We start from the raw sequence: 17,172 nt of genomic DNA, 5'->3' as shown, positions 1-17,172 counted from the left end.
ATTGGAGTTTCCATAATGTTTTCAATAATACTGTTGACATAGGGGACAGATAAATGAACCAAACCCTAGATGAGCCTCATAGGTCAAGGCTGATGCAATAAGCCTGGTGATATGGTTGTAGCCCTTCTGTTGAGCTATCTTGCATGCATGTACATCAGGAGGTTCAGCACTACTTGGTTTCCTATCAAGGGAGGCCAGTGTATTTGTGTGAGCTTTTCATTCCCTGGGCATAACCGACTCCCAGGTCTATTGCCATGGCTTCTGATAAATTTTGAAGATGTTGGAGACCATGGATTTTCAAGGGCTCCATTCCCTATAAATGCTTGACAGAACTTTCCGAGGAGCAGTAGCTCTGGTTGCTGGCCTGGCTTGGCGTAGTGGCTGGGAAGTCTAGGAGGGCAGGTCTCTTTTTCAGGATCAGTTTATGGAGGTGAGCATGAATCAAAAGGCGATATCCAAGGTGGAAGCTGACTGACAGCAAGACAGTCTACTGGTGTCTTCATCCAACGTGAATAGTCAGGGATTGGGGAAGGGAGTTTCCATGTATGAAGTCATAAGACAAAGATAAGGTAAAAGAAATTTATTTATTCAACAAATATTTATTGCAACAGGATGCATACACTAGGCACAGGTTTAGGCATACTAAACCTGTAAACCTAGCACATCTACTTATGTGGTTTATAAGCATTCAGTAGAAGATAGAGTAGAGCCTGAAGGAGCCTTTGTAGTAGGGAGTGTAGCCCCAACTGCTTTGCCCCTGGGTGGAACAGCTGGGGGTTAAAACATCTGACTGAAGGGGTACACCCAATTTCCTTAATATGACTTACAATACATTCCTTCTCTAGCTCTTAACAATTTAGCCTCCAACTATCTCAAGGACTATTTTCCAAACAAACATTCTAGCCATAATAAACTATTTATTTACTCGTTTATGACTGAGACATACTTTCTCTCTTGCCTCTGGAACTGTGAACATGATCTTCCTTCATTTTTGAATAATTCTGCCCCCCTCCTTCCTGCATCTTGGATACATATTTCCCAGCCAACTCCTTATTCATTCTTTTTAGGTCAGATACTGCTTCCCTTGGGAAGTTGTTCCCAATTCCTAGGCTTAGGTAATGAGTGTCTCCCAGGTTCTTCCATATAACCCTGTACTTACCATTGTTCTCATACAAAACACATTTGATTGTAATTTCTAATGTATTCTCTGTACTGTCCACAAAACTGTAGCTTATTAAGGGCAGAGATTCTATAATGTTATCATTATTTCTCCAGATCCTAGCACAGTGACTGAGACATGACAGGCACTCTATAAAATATTTGTAGAATGCGTGAGTGGTTAACAATATCTGAGAGAAACAATCTTCAGTGAATCAAATGGAAGGCAGAGACATGTATTGCTGCAAATCATTCTAAGTTAACTAGGTGAAGCAATTCATTCATTCCTTCATTGGTTCCTGCATTTATTATTTATTTATTTATTTATTTATTTATTTATTTATTTATTTATTTCTGTAGCCAAACTTGGTAGGTGTGAAGTTTCATTTAGGAAGAACTTGAAGGATTGTTTCAGATGCATCTGGCACTCTAGAAAATTATGTTTTCTAAATATGGGTTCACCAATATATATCCCATTCCATATGCTCTTCAGAGAATGTGACACGAACAATATTCTTTCTGCATTAAAACTAGACACGTGTTTGCATCTGCCTTGACCGATGGAATGTGGCAGAAGGGATGCTGTGTGACTTTCCAGTCTAGGTTATAATTAGGGAGTATGATTCTACCTTGCTCTCTTTCTCTCTCTCTCTCTCTCAGCTTGCTCTCTTTTAGAACTCAGCCACCATGGTGTGCAGAAGCCCAGGCCGCATGGTGAGGCCATGTGTAGGTGTCCCGGCCAATTGCCCTAGCTCAGGCCTCAGCTGACAGCTGAAATCAAATGCCAGACTTGTGAGTGAAAAAGCCTTCAGATGATTCCAGGTGCCAGCCTGTAAATCTTCCAGCTGAGGCCCCAGACATATTGCAGTAGAGGCAAACTGCTCTCAGGCATCTTGTATGAATTCCTGACCCACAGAAATCAGGAGAGGTAAGAAATATCTATTATTGTTTGAGCCGCTACATTTTGGGGAGATTATTATGCAGCAGCAGATAATACAGGCAGCAGGGTCATTTCCCCACCTCTTATATTTGCTGGCTTTTTCCCCTGCAGTGAGAACAGGCTTCCTCAGAAACACAGTCAAGGGATTAAGTTTGTATAAACGAAGAGGAAATGCAAATGGAATTCGGGGTGGGGGGGGGGCAGATAAAAGGCTAAGAATGGTCATTTAAATAAACATTAAAAATTCTAAAGAAAAAAGGGGGCACCTGGGTGGCTCAGTCATTTAAGTGTCTGACTTTGGCTCAGGTCACGATCTCAGGTTTGTGAGTTTGAGCCCCGCGTCAGTCTCTCTGCTGTCAGCACAGAGCCCATTTTGGATCCTCTGTACCTCCCCCCCACCCCGACCCCCACCCCACCTCTGCCCCTACGCTGCTTGAGCTCTCTCTCTCTCTCTGTCAAATAAATAAACATTAAACAAAAATTAAAAACTACAAAGACTAAAAGTTTTAAAAACCAGACAAAATTTTAAAGCAAATTTAGGAACAAAATAAATAAAATGAATTAAACATGTGAAAATGAGAAATCCTCTCTCTGTTTCAGTGTTCCTTATCCCTGTCTTCCTTCTTTCCTTCTTGCCTCCTTTCTTCCGTCCTTCTTTTTCCCCTCTTTCTGCTCACAAAGAACTAATTTTCAAAGAAAAGCTAGCTTTGTAAAACAAGAGTTGAACATATGAAAAAAGAATCACTTTCACTTACAAAGACATTCAAATTAAAATTCCAGTGATTTATATGCACATATATGTACATACATATATAATATATGTATTTCATACTGGCTGGGCAAGTCAGGAGTCCATAGGGCAGGCTGTCAGGAAAGGCAGGCTGTTAGGAAGGGCAGGCTGGAACTTTTGGGCACTAAAACTGCAGCGACCGTCCACATGTGAAGTGAACGGACTGAATCAATCCACTCAGATTATCTAGGATAATCTCACTTACTTAAAGCCAGCTGATTATGGACTTTAATCAGATCTACAAAATACCATCATAGCAACACCTAGATCAGTGCTTGATTGGCTAAATGAAGACTGTGGCTCAGCCAAGTGGACACATAAAATTGACCTTCACGCCTTCATTTGTTCTTTCTCTGATACTCTTCCTTTCTTAATGTAGACTGATTTTCTGACCATATCCTTTTCCTTCTGCCAGCACTTCTGCTGGTGATAAATTCCATGCTTTTATTTGTCTGAAAAGAAAATTGTGGAAAGTCTTTATTTCTCTTTCACTTTTTAAAGATAATTTTGCTATATAGAGAATTCTAGGTTGGGGGGGTCCTTTTCAATACTTTACCTGTTTTGCTCCATTCTCTTCTTGTTTGCCTGGTTTCTAGCACAAAGTACATTCTTATGCTTGTGTCTCTAGAAGTAAGGTGGCTTCTTTCAAGATTTTTTCTTGTGTCTAATTTTCTGCAGTTTGAAGAATATGTGTAGGTTTAAGATGATTTTTAAAATAATCCTATTTAGTGTTCTCTGAGTTTCCTGGATTTGTGGTTTGGTGTCCGTCATTAAGGTTGGAATTTCTTGGTCAATATTACTTAAAATATTTCTTCTGCCTCATTCTTTCTCTCATTTCCTTCTGATATTCCAAATAAGTATATTTATATCTTTTATATTGTTACACAGTCCTCGAATGTTCTGCTTTATTTTTTTTTTTAATTTTTTTTTTTTCAACGTTTTTTATTTATTTTTGGGACAGAGAGAGACAGAGCACGAACGGGGGAGGGGCAGAGAGAGAGGGAGACACAGAATCGGAAACAGGCTCCAGGCTCCGAGCCATCAGCCCAGAGCCTGACGCGGGGCTCGAACTCAGGGACCGCGAGATCGTGACCTGGCTGAAGTCGGACGCTCAACCGACTGCGCCACCCAGGCGCCCCTGCTTTATTTTTTAAAATTCTCATTTTTCTTTGATTTCACTTCAGGAAGTTTCTATTGACCTATATGCAAGCTCACTGATTATTTCCTTACTGTGTTCTAGCCTACTAATGAGCCCATCAAAGACATTCTTCATTTCTGCTAGTGTTTTTGATTTATAGTCTTTCTCTCTAATTATTTCATATAGTTTCTTTCTCCCCACCTTACCCATTTGTTTTCACACGTTGCCTACTTGTTCTATTAGAGCTTTTCATATATTAGTCATAGTTATCTTAAATTTCCCATCTAATCACTTCAACATTTGTGCCATATCTGTCTGGTTTGCTTATTGCTTTGTCTGGAGAAAAGTAGGTCCTTCACTTTAAATGGAAAGAGTGAACGAATGAAAATATAATAAATGAGGAAAACAAAGTTTTATTATTGAGGTACAAAGGTTTAAAAACATACACAAACGTAAGGTTAGTACAACAAGTTAAAATATGGAAAAGATAACACACTATGATATGTTGAATAATGGCTCCAGGGTATATCCAATTCCTAATCCCTGGAAGCTGTGAATATTTTCTTCTACGATAAAAGATTTTTCAGATATGATTAAATTAAGGATTTTGATACAGTTATTCTGGATTATGTAGGGGGCATTTAAATGCAATCACGAGTGTCTTTACAAAAAGGGAGGCAAAGGGAGCTTTGATACAAAGAAAGTAATCACCACCGGAGTAAGATTCTATGATGATGGTTTTGAAGAAGCAAGATGGAGCCAGAGCCACAATGCAAGGAATGCAGCTCTAGAAACTGGGAAAGACAAAGGAATGGATTTTCCTCTAGAGCATGGGCCTGCCTATACCTGGTTTCAGTTTAATGAAACCATTTTGGACTTTTGGTGCCTGCAGTTGTGAGAATAAGTAAGTGTTGTCTAGACCACCAAATGCGTGCCACTTTGTGACAGCAGTCAGGAAATTACTGCACATGGTGATGTCCTTAAAAGAGGTCTGAGTTGCCCCTGGCTTCCTATAGAATGGACACCTTCTCTGGGGTGGAGAGTGGGGTGAGTGGAGAGCCTTGGGCAGAATACCTCAAATAACTCTTCTTTTCTGCCTCTGCCTCACTGTCTAACAACTTGAGCTCCTTGCCAAAGCATCTATTTCCAGTGGAGTTTACTCACCAACAAATTCGAGACTATTAGGTGAAAAGAAGTGATTCATGCCTCTTTGGCTGTGTATCTTCGAAGTTTCCGAGGCTGAGCATCTTGGCATAGCCACAGAACTAAATGCTCAACAAAAATTTAAACAAAATGAAAGTTGTCTTAAACAAATTAGACAAACACAAATCCTTAATATGAGCAAAATAGGAAAAGATAACTTAGAAAGGATGACAGAATGTCAAAGAGGCTGAGAACATGCTAACATATAGAAAGTGCTGTTAACCTATTGAATTCTTTTTCTTTTTTTTTAATAATTTTTTTTTCTTTCAACGTTTATTTATTTTTGGGACAGAGAGAGACAGAGCATGAACGGGGGAGGGGCAGAGAGAGAGGGAGACACAGAATCGGAAACAGGTTCCAGGCTCTGAGCCATCAGCCCAGAGCCTGACGCGGGGCTCGAACTCACGGACCACGAGATCGTGACCTGGCTGAAGTCGGACGCTTAACCGACTGCGCCACCCAGGCGCCCCCTCTTTTTCAAAATAAATTAAAACGGAATGTCTCCAGGTTGGCTAAAGAGGTTTTTGAAGTTTAGTTTGTCAAAATAGAAAACTAAAGGGATAGAAAAAAAAAAATGTCAGGAGGAATTACACTAAACTAGTATAGATAAAATGATAAATTATGATAAAAATGGATTTTAGATAAATATGCCATTAAAGAGATAGCTAAGGAAATGAGTCCATGCATTCCCATATGTGGTATGATGTAATTCTAATATTTAAAATACTGTAGGGGCTCAGTCAGTCAGGCGACTGTCTTTTGGTTCAGGTCATGATCCCAGGGTCATGATCCTGGGGTTGTGGGATTGAGCCCCTCATTGGTCTACACACTGAGCTTGGAGCCTGCTTGAGAGTCTCTCTCTCTCTCTCTCTCTCTCTCTCTCTCTCTCTGCCTCTGTCTCTCTCTGCCTCTCTCTCTCTCTCTGCCTCTCTCTCCTGTTTGCGTGCTCTCTCTCTCTCTCTCAAAAAAAAGGCTAAATGTCTGTAGCATGTATCATCCTAGTAAATGTAACCAATAAAACCCCTATTTTACTCCAGTTAGTGACTAAAAAGCCTTCATCAGGAATGCATTCTGGTGGATCACCTAAATTCCTTCTGGAACATCTACCCTTGCCACCTCAGATCTGCCCCAGTGATAGGCAATACTGAGACCATTTTATACCATCCTTTCAATTCAATAAATATCTATTGAGTATCTATTATGTGTTAGGCACCACTAGAGTTTCTGCCCCAAGACCTCGAAGAATTTGAGGTTTTGTGGACAGCAATGTACGTGTGTGATCTATCATCATCACCTCTAAACAAATGGGTCACAGTGAAAGGATGATACTGTTTTCAAAGAACGCATCTGAATGAAGTTGCTGAGAAAATTGTGCCAATAGATTTCTTGTCTGTCCATGTATTTCTTTTTTTCCAGTTTTATTGAGAAATAATCAACATACATAACTGTGTAAGGTTAAGGTATGTGGTATGACACCTGCATATTTCTTAGTGGCAGCCCTTGGAGCCATTTTTCATTCTCAAAGTTTTCCTCTCTTGTGTTGCTTGAAATGTAAGGATAACTTCATCGTTATGTGAACATAATGGGGCCATGTCTTCTGCTCTATATTTTGGCTTTTTTGTGACACACATCCCGAATGTTTCACATCTATGCTGCTCTGTTGATACCTACTCTTTCTACTTATTATTCACTTTTACTACACTATGTGGTGTTTTGCTAAAAATCACGAGGCTAGACCTAGATGAAGAATTTGTGCTACCTAAGAAATTTTGTAAAGGGGATGGAGTGACCTCATTATGTGGATTAATCGCAGTGGCATCTGGTTTTATTATTTATTTATTTTCAGCCTATGTAAGTGAAGTTGCATAGCAAGGAAAACTATAATTCACAGAGTGTCACTGAAGTGACATTGTATATATCAAATTTGTTGGCTCACTGCCCTGCAGAATTTCAGTTCCAGGAGGCAGTTCGCTTTGGTTTCGATGGATGTGGCAAAAACATGGCCAAGGCCCTGGGCATTTAGCAAGTTCAGGTAGGGGCTCATAGTCAGGCCGGCTTTATTTCTGGTCCTCTCAGAAACTTGGCCTAGTTAACCGGTCTTTCAGGAACCGTGCCCCAGTGCCACTTCTCCATACTGTTTTTACAACTGGGTGTCCTGCCTAGGAACCAAGTTCCTCTGTGACCAAAGTTTACCCTGGTTCTTGCCAATCTTGTCAGGTATGAACTCTTCTCTTGTGTTTCAAGCCCAGGCATCGGAACTGGACTCCAGTTCTTTGGTGTCAGACCTCTCTGCTTAGTTTCCTTGATCTTCCCTTCCTACCTGTCAACACCCCGTGTCTCTTCCCTGGAACCGTGCTCCGTCTGCTGAGAATCTGCTCTTGGCCGTTCACAGCACTGCCTCGCTGCTCTTGACTTTCCTGGGTAGGCAGTGGTAACCTTTCTTCGTTACCTGCTGTCTTCATCCCGTTACCAAGACCAAAGCATGACGCTGACTGCTATTTCTATATCTGCGAGTAAAAGACAGAAGCAGACTTGAAAATGCTATTTCCTTATCGGTTTCTTTAAATTTTGTGAATCATTTTATAAAATGCATGCTTTCTCAGACACATCATGTAGTGAAAAGTGCCTTCTCTCTCTGATTTCACTCCTTGCAGAAACTAGAGTTAGCAGTCTGAGGAGTAGTTTTCAACCCCGCCTGCATGTAAAAATTATCAGAAGAGGGGCGCCTGGGTGGCGCAGTCGGTTAAGCGTCCGACTTCAGCCAGGTCACGATCTCGCGGTCCGTGAGTTCGAGCCCCGCGTCAGGCTCTGGGCTGATGGCTCAGAGCCTGGAACCTGTTTCCGATTCTGTGTCTCCCTCTCTCTCTGCCCCTCCCCCGTTCATGCTCTGTCTCTCTCTGTCCCAAAAATAAATAAAAAACGTTGAAAAAAAAAAATGAAAAAAAAAATTATCAGAAGAGTTTAAAAAAAAAAAAAATACTGATCCCTGGGGGCACCTGGGTGGCTCAGTCGGCTAAGCCGCTGACTTCGGCTCAGGTCATGATCTCGTGGTTTGTGGGTTCGAGCCCCGCATCGGGCTCTGCGCTGACAGCTCGGAACCTGGAGCCTGCTTCGGATTCTGTGTCTCCCTCTCTCTCTGCCCCTCCCCTGCTCACACACACTCTGTCTCTCTCCCTCAAAAATAAATAAACATTTGAAAAAAATACTGATCCCTGGTCTCCATCCAGCAGGGTGCCGCTGTGGTCAACAAGCAGCTCTGTGGGGTGGGGAGTGGGGGTAGTGGTCGGTTTGTGAGCTGGCATGCGCTGCCCTGGCATCCACTGCCTCCTCCACCATCCCATCCCACCCCTCCAAAAATGATTGTCCAAAAATGAATACAATCTCTGAGGATCAAGCTGAGGAAATCTCTCACACGAACCCCTTGTAACACAGTGCTTGGCCCCTGGATTTGTAACCTGTCTCTATCACTTAATATCTATGTACCTTTGGGAAACTTATTATACTTCCATTTTCCCTAGTTATAATATATTGCTCCTACCTCATAGGGTAATGACAAAGATGGAATGAATTGATGTAAGGCCTCAGCTGAATGCAGGGCACGTTAGCTGTTCTTAGCGTCCCTCAGCTTAGTTTCTTCCTTTTAAATGGGCCTCTTAGAGAAGACTGTCCAGACCTGAATGGTAATTTTTGTGTGTATTGGGTTGTCTCCAGCAGCTCAGGAGTCTGTGTTGGACAGAATTGAAGATGAACCGAGATTAAGAATTTAGACTGAGGGAAAATAAGAATTTTAATTAAAATGAAAACTAAAATTCACAGAACATCGTATTTCGTTCCTCGCTCCCAGGCTGGAGCGAAGAGGTTAGAGAGTGTCTCATCAGCTCCAAACATTCTGTGGACTTCCCCCAATCCTGTGCAACCTAGGTTAAAAATGCATGCTGCTTTGGCAGGGCACATCACATAAAGACGCGCTCCTCTAAAGAAGTTCGCCTCCATGGAGTAAGTACAGGCTTGGGCTTTGATGAGTACTGAAAGCAGAAATCAGTCCCTTGAAATGAATTTCTGAAGAAGAGCTTAAGGGTTCAGATCTACCGCTCATATCATTAAAAAGCTTGCTCTCTTAAGGAAACCTGCTCACTTTAAATCATAGAAATTTAGAGCTAGAAGGCACCTTCGAGATCATTCCTTATTCACCTGAAAGAGAAGAACTTACTAACTAGGTCTGAGGTTTAATAAGCAAGTTCTGAACAAGCCCCTGGCATTTTCTCAAATGTTTTTAGGCTCTCCATTTTCCCCTCCCTCAACTGAGACTTCTGAATGGATTTTTAAAAATTTGCTGCAAGTTCCTGTTAATCACACTTTGCCAGGTCACTCTGAACAAAGGGACACCTACTAAACAAGAAGATAAAGGGAAATAATAGATGTTTATTTCTAAACAATGATACTGCCTCAGCTTAGAAATATGTCCTTTTGTAGGAATGCAGCCTTTGCCATCATATGCAGGATTCCACTCCAAAGCAAGTTGGGGTCAGCACTAAGTGATCACGAGACACCCATCCTGTAGAGATGACCCACATTCCCATGGCTCTTTGGACAGGGAAAACTGTTTACGGTGGAAGAAGTTAAGACACCAGAAAGATCCAATTACTGTGTAGGCTGCCCAACATGGCAGCAATTATGCTCCTAGCTTTGGACAGTTTCCTCTGTGGTTCAGAAACCTGGAATTTCATTTTTTAAAAAAGTGTTTTAAAATTCTATGTATAATGTGAAATATCAAGGGGGGGGCAGGGAAGAATGCCAGCATTTTTTAAAGTTCTTATTTCACCTAGGGCCCTGCAAGTCATGGTTTTCATGTGTCGCCATGAAACCTCACGGCAGTGGTAGGAGTTAGGTTTCATGATGCGTTAGAGTGCCAGGGTTAATACTTAGCAAAACTATTTTGCACAGCTATTTCTGACTCCATACCTCTTGGTCCAGTATTATTAGGCCCATGCTTCTGATGAAGATAGATGCAGGATGAGAGCAATATGGCGGTAAGGGCATTACCTGTTTAGCTGTTTGCCCGTTCTTCTTTAAAAACCATTCTTTCCCTCTTTACACTATCACCAAGCATGGTCCCCTGCTGCACAGAGGAATACCGTAGGTCTGCAGTTGGAAATATTGCAACATTAACATATGATTATATAATTATAGCTCCTATCAGACTTCCTGTGACTGGATTTTCAATCTAGTTGATAGGAAATTAAGTAAGACTTAATACATTACCCCATGGCAGCACTTAGTAGTTGCTGGACAAACATTAGTTTTATTCTTCCCTTTTATGTAGTTCTGGAGGTAGAACAAGGAAGGCTGTGTGTGAGGAGTAGATTTGGCGGAGTGTGTGATATCTTCTGGAATTCTCCAGTGTGTGGGGAGATCTATTACAAAGGGTGGTACGGTTAGTATCAAATGGAATCAGATGTGCTAATGAGGATTGGTACCATCATATAGGCATCTTTTATATGATTGTCTCCATGAAGAAACTCACTGCATCCTAAATAATTTACAAGAAACTTTTGGGCCAACACCAGTCTATATTTTGTCTGAAATGAATAGGATTCAAAGAAGCATTTTCAAGTAAATACATTGAAATTATTCAAGATGTTAAGGTTTTCTGAGGAAATGCTGAAGAGTTTTATCTTTCCACATTTATTATTTAATATTCATGGAGTAACATTTTCATGGCACAAGTTTACACAAGAAATATTATTATGATGAAGAATTACCAGATGATGTTTGAAAACACGACATCTTGTGTGAGAAGCAGCCCTGGGGAACTTGCCCTTAGGTAATACCTAAGCATGAGCCCTTGCTTAGAAAACATGTGGAGATTCTTTGCCCAAAGATGTTATAGTTTCAAGAAAGGCAGGAGGTAGCCAGACAGAAGTCCAAAACAAGCAGGAAAGAATCAGCTTCTTCCACAGAAAGAGTCCAGGTTGTGTGTCCCACAGGTTGGGCTTAAATGGGGGAACCTGTAGACAGCAGGTTCCAAACCTCAAGAGTTTTAGCCGAGAGATCACAGATCGGCTAGAAAATATGCTCTGGGAAGGTTCCTTTGAAGCTACAAGAATTTCTTCAAAGTATTTTGAGGCTTAAAAGCCTCCTTTTTTTAAGTGCTCACTGGAAGATTAGGACTGATTGAATCCAGATGAACCAGAGCCCTTACCTTTTTCTTGCCGCTCAGTTCTCCAGACTGAATTCTTGGTGCTTTAAGTGTGGGTTGAAGTGGCTAACTGTGGCATTTGGATGATGAGAAAACTATAGTTTTCCTCTTGGGCCATCAAGATGTGGGAAGAAACTATTGGAAGCATTCAAAACAAAACAAAACAAGACAAGACAAAAATCCCAAACAAAAACTGCAAATCAGGAGAAAAGGAAGGAATCAACCTGTTGACCTTGGAGAACCCCCTGAAAATCTTCCCAGATTTTGCTATTCTGTTTAAAATCTAGTTTCTGCCCTGCATTGATAGGCTTTGGCTCTTTTTATTATCTCTTTCATCTTTACTTTTGTCTGGTTTCATATCCTCGAGTTTGTGATCTCTCATGGCTGATGTCTCATCTCTGCTAATGTCAGTTATTGTTTGCAGTGGGAGCAAGAGATTCTTTGGGGCTTCCCAAAACAGCGACTGATTCTAGTGCCTTATTCTAAAGTTAGTTCTAGTCACCAGATGACTATTTAGAGATGAGGGTGAGGAATTACAATCTGTAGGAAATGGAAACAAGACAAAACAAAACACTCTGCGGTGGGAATAGCCAGGGGGAAAGAAGCCTTGGGACAGGCAAAGAAGTTGGAGACTAGATTAGGTATATGTGTAAATATCTCACAGAGCCCCCAGGTGAGGTGGACTGTGCCTGGCTGGTGGGAGGGGCAGGCATAGGTTGGAATTTGCAAGAGAATCCAAACACTTTGCCATGTTCAGGGAGAGAGGACCTAATTCCAGAATAAGCTAGTCTCCAGCGGCTGAAGAGCCACAACTGGAGTCTTCTAAGCTACGTTTTCCTGTGTTAGTCATCCTCTTGGATTCCAATTTCTCATGTACACATAATTCATATACTTTACTCCGTATATCCATTTTAAGAACTTACAAGTTTCTACTGCATGATAATACCTCTATTACATAGCACTAATCACCTTGTAGTATAGTAACTGGACACTCTCTCTTCCTCGTGGGACTGTGTGCTCCCAGTGCATGGGCCACATTTCATTTGTCTGTGATGCTCCAGTGCCTCCAACACACTGGGCACTGAAATATTTGTTGAACTGAAATGCTGCATTGGTGTGAGTGTGGAAGTGCTAAAAGGAAAAGCAACATTTGGATGACCATAAGGAGGAAGAGAATATGCTGTGGTATGTCGCGTCCATTTTCTAAGATAGACACGATTTCACTTACCCTCCTTTACAAACTTTGTGCCTTCTCCTAGACCATAACTGAATATTTTTTCTTTTATTTAAAGTACAACTGCAAATCACTGAAGATTGAAATGTAGTAGGGAAAGGTTGACAAGGACTATAAAGAAAGGCTCCAAGGTATTTATAGAACAATTTATTAGACATGAATGCCAAGTGCTTAGAAACAGGTGGTGCCCTGCAGCTGATAAAAAATGTGTAATAAAAAAATTAAAATGCCAGGAAGAAAAAGTCTACAGGAGGGAGGCAGAGAAGCAAAAGGCAAGTCAGAATTAACAGAACTTCTGGGGCTGAGGGACGAATAGATGTGCTGATCTTATTCTAACTGGACAATCTTGAGATGTCCTTTATTTTTAAAAACACTTGGGCACATTATCAAGTGGAATAGAAACATAAGACATTTCTCAGTAACTATCTAATGGTGGAGTTGATGGGATCATTGCAATAGTTTCTCTAGCTATTGTGACAAGAGCTAGAGCATTAATTGTTTCTTGTTACAGTTTAAGAATATAATGCCCTGCTTCCTTCTCAGAAAAATACAGTAGTCTTTAAAAACTGAAACCCCATATTGATGAAAGGAGATTTATTTCACTCAAAATAATTCATTTCAGTTTCTTTTAATGGCGAATTTCCTTTGTACACTTAAAGAAGCATCCTTACTGGAGAAAGTTGCAAAAAGATCTTAGCTGATACTTGCAGAAATTCAAGAAATATTTGCTTGCTTCTTATGCAAAGGACTTGTCTGAGGCAGGCGGAATTAGAGAGAGGAAAGACGGCTGTGAGGTCTGGAACATCTACAACTGCTCTGCTCTGACTTTATAAAAAGAGCTGAGATAGATATTTCTAAGATAGCTTCCACTCATCCTCTCTACAGGTGTACGATTCTGCTACACACAAGGCAAGTTCTCGCGATGGCGAAATTCTCTTGCGCATTGTTGAGCGAATATACTTCTGTGTTCTGGAAGAGGATCCAGGCAGAGAGCAGAGGAGACGTGTTTGCCCGATTCTGACACATTCTCCCCTGTCTTCGGTTCCCGTTTGGGTAGCGGTCATGTGACAAGAAGAGGAGAAATCAGTAGAGCTACACCCTGATTCTTCCAGGTTCTTTTTTATTTCAGCACTGCCCTTGGCAAGTAGCAGTCATGTTTCAGTGCCTCCGTCCACTCCCCTCCCCAGTTCAAACATCTTCCTTTCACCTTAAAGAAAAACTACCCCCACAACCACGTGAATCAACGTATATAACAAAATATTTTATAATTAATTACTCAAACAAAACGCTGACAAGTGTATGCACCTGCCACAGCACCCTGTGCTGTTTTTATGTTTGCACTCGTCATGCCTGCATGGCTCTGTGAGGCTGGGGACTGCATTTGTCTTGTAGACGGAGTGAAAATATAAATGCCGGAAGCTTAGAGGAGAAGAGGATAGCATTTGCAAGATTCTTATTTCTCCTCCGGAATTTGAATTCCAAACGGATACTTTTTTATTGGCCTATCTTACTAGCCTGGCAACGTCTTTATTTCTCTACATTTTTCAGAACAGGAAATTTATTTTTAGCACACGTGTAGTCCAGTAGGCAGTCTTCTATAATTCATGTGGTTGATCCAAAAACTGAATGTTGCTGGGGGGGGGGGGGAATCAATGAATGGCAACATACACCCACTGTTTGCGATGTCGGGAATGCCTGCCCTCTTCCGCGTTCATCTGGCAAAGCCAAGTTCTCTTTCTTCAGGATTCTGCTCCGAAGGCTTACCCCCAGGTGGTTAGTAACTTTCTGGTGTTTCCAAATGTACTTCTGTGTACTTCTCTCTAGGAGTTCAATGTATGTTACATTAAGAGATTATCTCAGCCTATTTTAATTTTTTGATTTCCTTATCTGTCTCCTACATTTCTCTGAATTCGTGGGGATTTGGGACCATGAATAAGTGAATTAAAGACCATAAACACACAGGAAAGAAATGTCTATGAGAAGAGATGATCAGAAATGATTTATTTCAAGAATGAGTGAGAAAAAGGTGCTAAGAAGGAAGCTAGGGGAGAGAGGGCAAAAGTCAATCCAAGAGAGGAGTGATATACAAGTAAAGACAAAGAATTTATATTAATTAGAATGTGTGAGTTTATACTAGAATAGGGTCAAATGTCCGTTTTTAGTCAACAAGCATTCCATAAAAAGTATCTAGTAAAAATCCGTAATTACGAGATATGTGTTCATTGAAATTGGTGAAACATTGCAAAGATGTATTAAGAGAGAGTTTTTTCTCATTCCCTCTGTCCCCAGGTGTTTCAAACTGCTATTGCATGTCAAGTTCCCTGACTTTCTCAGTGCTCACATAAACAAATGTATACACATCTACAGGATCTCATTTGTTCTCTAACAAAAAGTTGTCATACTATACTTAATCACATGCAAATCAGCAATGCATCTTCGATATCCAGTAAGTGCATAGATACTGATCTGTCTTTTTTCCTTTCTTTCGTCATTTACAAATTTTATTTTATTGTAGTAAGCACACTTAACAAGAGATCTACCCTCTTAACATATTTTTAGATTACAATACAATGTTATCTAGAGGCACAATGTTGCACAGCCCTTCTCTAGAATTTATGCATCTTACTGCAACTTTATACCCATTGATTAGCAACCAACACCCCCCCCCACCCGTCTCCCCTCTTCCCTTCTCCCTTTTTTTCAAAAGCCGCATCTGCAGAATGGATATCCCGCAATGTATTTCTGTATTGATTCACTATTTCTGTATTGATGACATTCATTTATTTTCAGGGTTTTTTTATTTTTCCCTTTTTGTTGCTACTGCAACAAAATTGTTGCAATGATCAGCCTTGTATTTATCATCACACACCGGTGCTTTTGTCTCTGTAGGGTGGATTTTCTAAAGTGAAATTGTTTGGTCAAAAGGTATGTGTATTTTGAATGTTTATAGCAATTGCTCAACCTCTTAACGTTAGCTTACCAGGAGCTTGAGTCCCAGCAATAAAATGTGAGAATTCTACTTTCCCCAAATCTTCATCAGCACCAAATTCCATACATCTTATTTTTGCCCATATGGGTGAAAAATGCCACTTTGTGTGTTAGTTTCTACTTCTCTAGATAGTTGTGAAGCTGAGCATCTTGTCACATTTATTGGCCAATTGGGTTTCATCTTCTATAAGTTGCCTGTTTATAGCTTCTGTCCATTTTTCTTTCAATTTTTCTTTATTTTTCAAATTAGAGGCATTCTTTTTGCTTGTTAGATATAGTAGTCCTTTGTCGTATGAACTGCCAATGTTTTCCTAGCTTATCATTTTTTATTGTGACTTTGTTTACAGTGGATTTGACATCTATGTATGTTTTAATATTATGAAGTCAAAATATGTCTCTTATTTATCGCTTCAAACAATTATGTTTTGCATAGAAAGTTTTTTCCTACCTCCAGTTTTTGAAAATTTCTTAACTTTTAAAAACTTCAGAAATATTTTTGCATTAAAATTTTATCCATCTGGAATTCATTTCGGCATATGGCACGAGGTAGATCTAGCTTGTTTTCTTGTAGACAGATAGCCAATTATGCCAGGATCATTTATTAATAAACCAATTATTTCCCACTGAATTAAAATGTCACTTTTGTGGATTTATTTCTGGACTCTATTTTGTTCCACAAATATATTTATCTATTTCTGTGTCAGTGCCAGGGATTATAGTGACTTTATAGTAAATATAAATATCTAATAAGGTATATATGCCCCTTACCATTTTTCTTTGTTCACAATCTTCTTTTTCATCATTGACATTTCTTTTATCTTCTGAACCCTAAAACAATTTTATCCATCTTCTTCCCCACAAAAAACCTCAACAGGATCATCAAAATTAGGATTCTAACCGAAATTGCATTAAATTAATATTGGGTGAACTAAATTTTTGACAAAAGCTCTTACTTTTTATAAGTATTGTTTAGGTATTTGGGCAATCTTCAGAATATTTTATTAGCTTTCTTAGATGACTTTCTAATATTGATCCCCCAACTGTTTATTTTTTAACAGTTGTAACTTTTATTGAGAAGGACACTATACATACAAATCATAAATACATAGGTTAGTGAATTATCACCATGATAGTATCAGGATTTTAAATTTCTGTCATTCTCATGGGTTTCTTTTTTTTTTTTTTTTTTTAATTTTTTTTTTCAATGTTTATTTATTTTTGGGACAGAGAGAGACAGAGCACGAACGGGGGAGGGGCAGAGAGAGGGAGACACAGAATCGGAAACAGGCTCCAGGCTCTGAGCCATCAGCCCAGAGCCTGACGCGGGGCTCGAACTCACGGACCGCGAGATCGTGACCTGGCTGAAGTCGGACGCTTAACCGACTGCGCCACCCAGGCGCCCCTTCTCATGGGTTTCTAGTGATACTTATTTATGATATTAGATTGTGTTTCCTTGATTACTATTGAGGTCGGACAGTTTTCATAACTTTATTGACCATTTGGTTATCCTTTCTGGACCTTT

At 40.2% G+C, this 17,172-nt stretch overlaps 1 long non-coding RNA gene across 1 annotated transcript in view; it reads left to right on the top strand.

Moving 5' to 3' along the window:
* LOC116737903 overlaps positions 1–14,246 on the top strand; it is a 107,778-nt gene extending 93,532 nt beyond the window's left edge. The window contains exon 8 of the long non-coding RNA XR_004343242.1: positions 13,548–14,246. This is a non-coding gene — a long non-coding RNA (uncharacterized LOC116737903). The remainder of the gene's footprint in view (positions 1–13,547) is intronic.
* The last annotated feature ends 2,926 nt before the right edge of the window (positions 14,247–17,172 follow it).

The sequence above is a fragment of the Lynx canadensis genome, chromosome A1, assembly GCF_007474595.2.
Source record: "Lynx canadensis isolate LIC74 chromosome A1, mLynCan4.pri.v2, whole genome shotgun sequence".
NCBI lineage: Eukaryota > Metazoa > Chordata > Mammalia > Carnivora > Felidae > Lynx > Lynx canadensis.
This window is presented reverse-complemented; position numbering and strand designations above follow the sequence as displayed.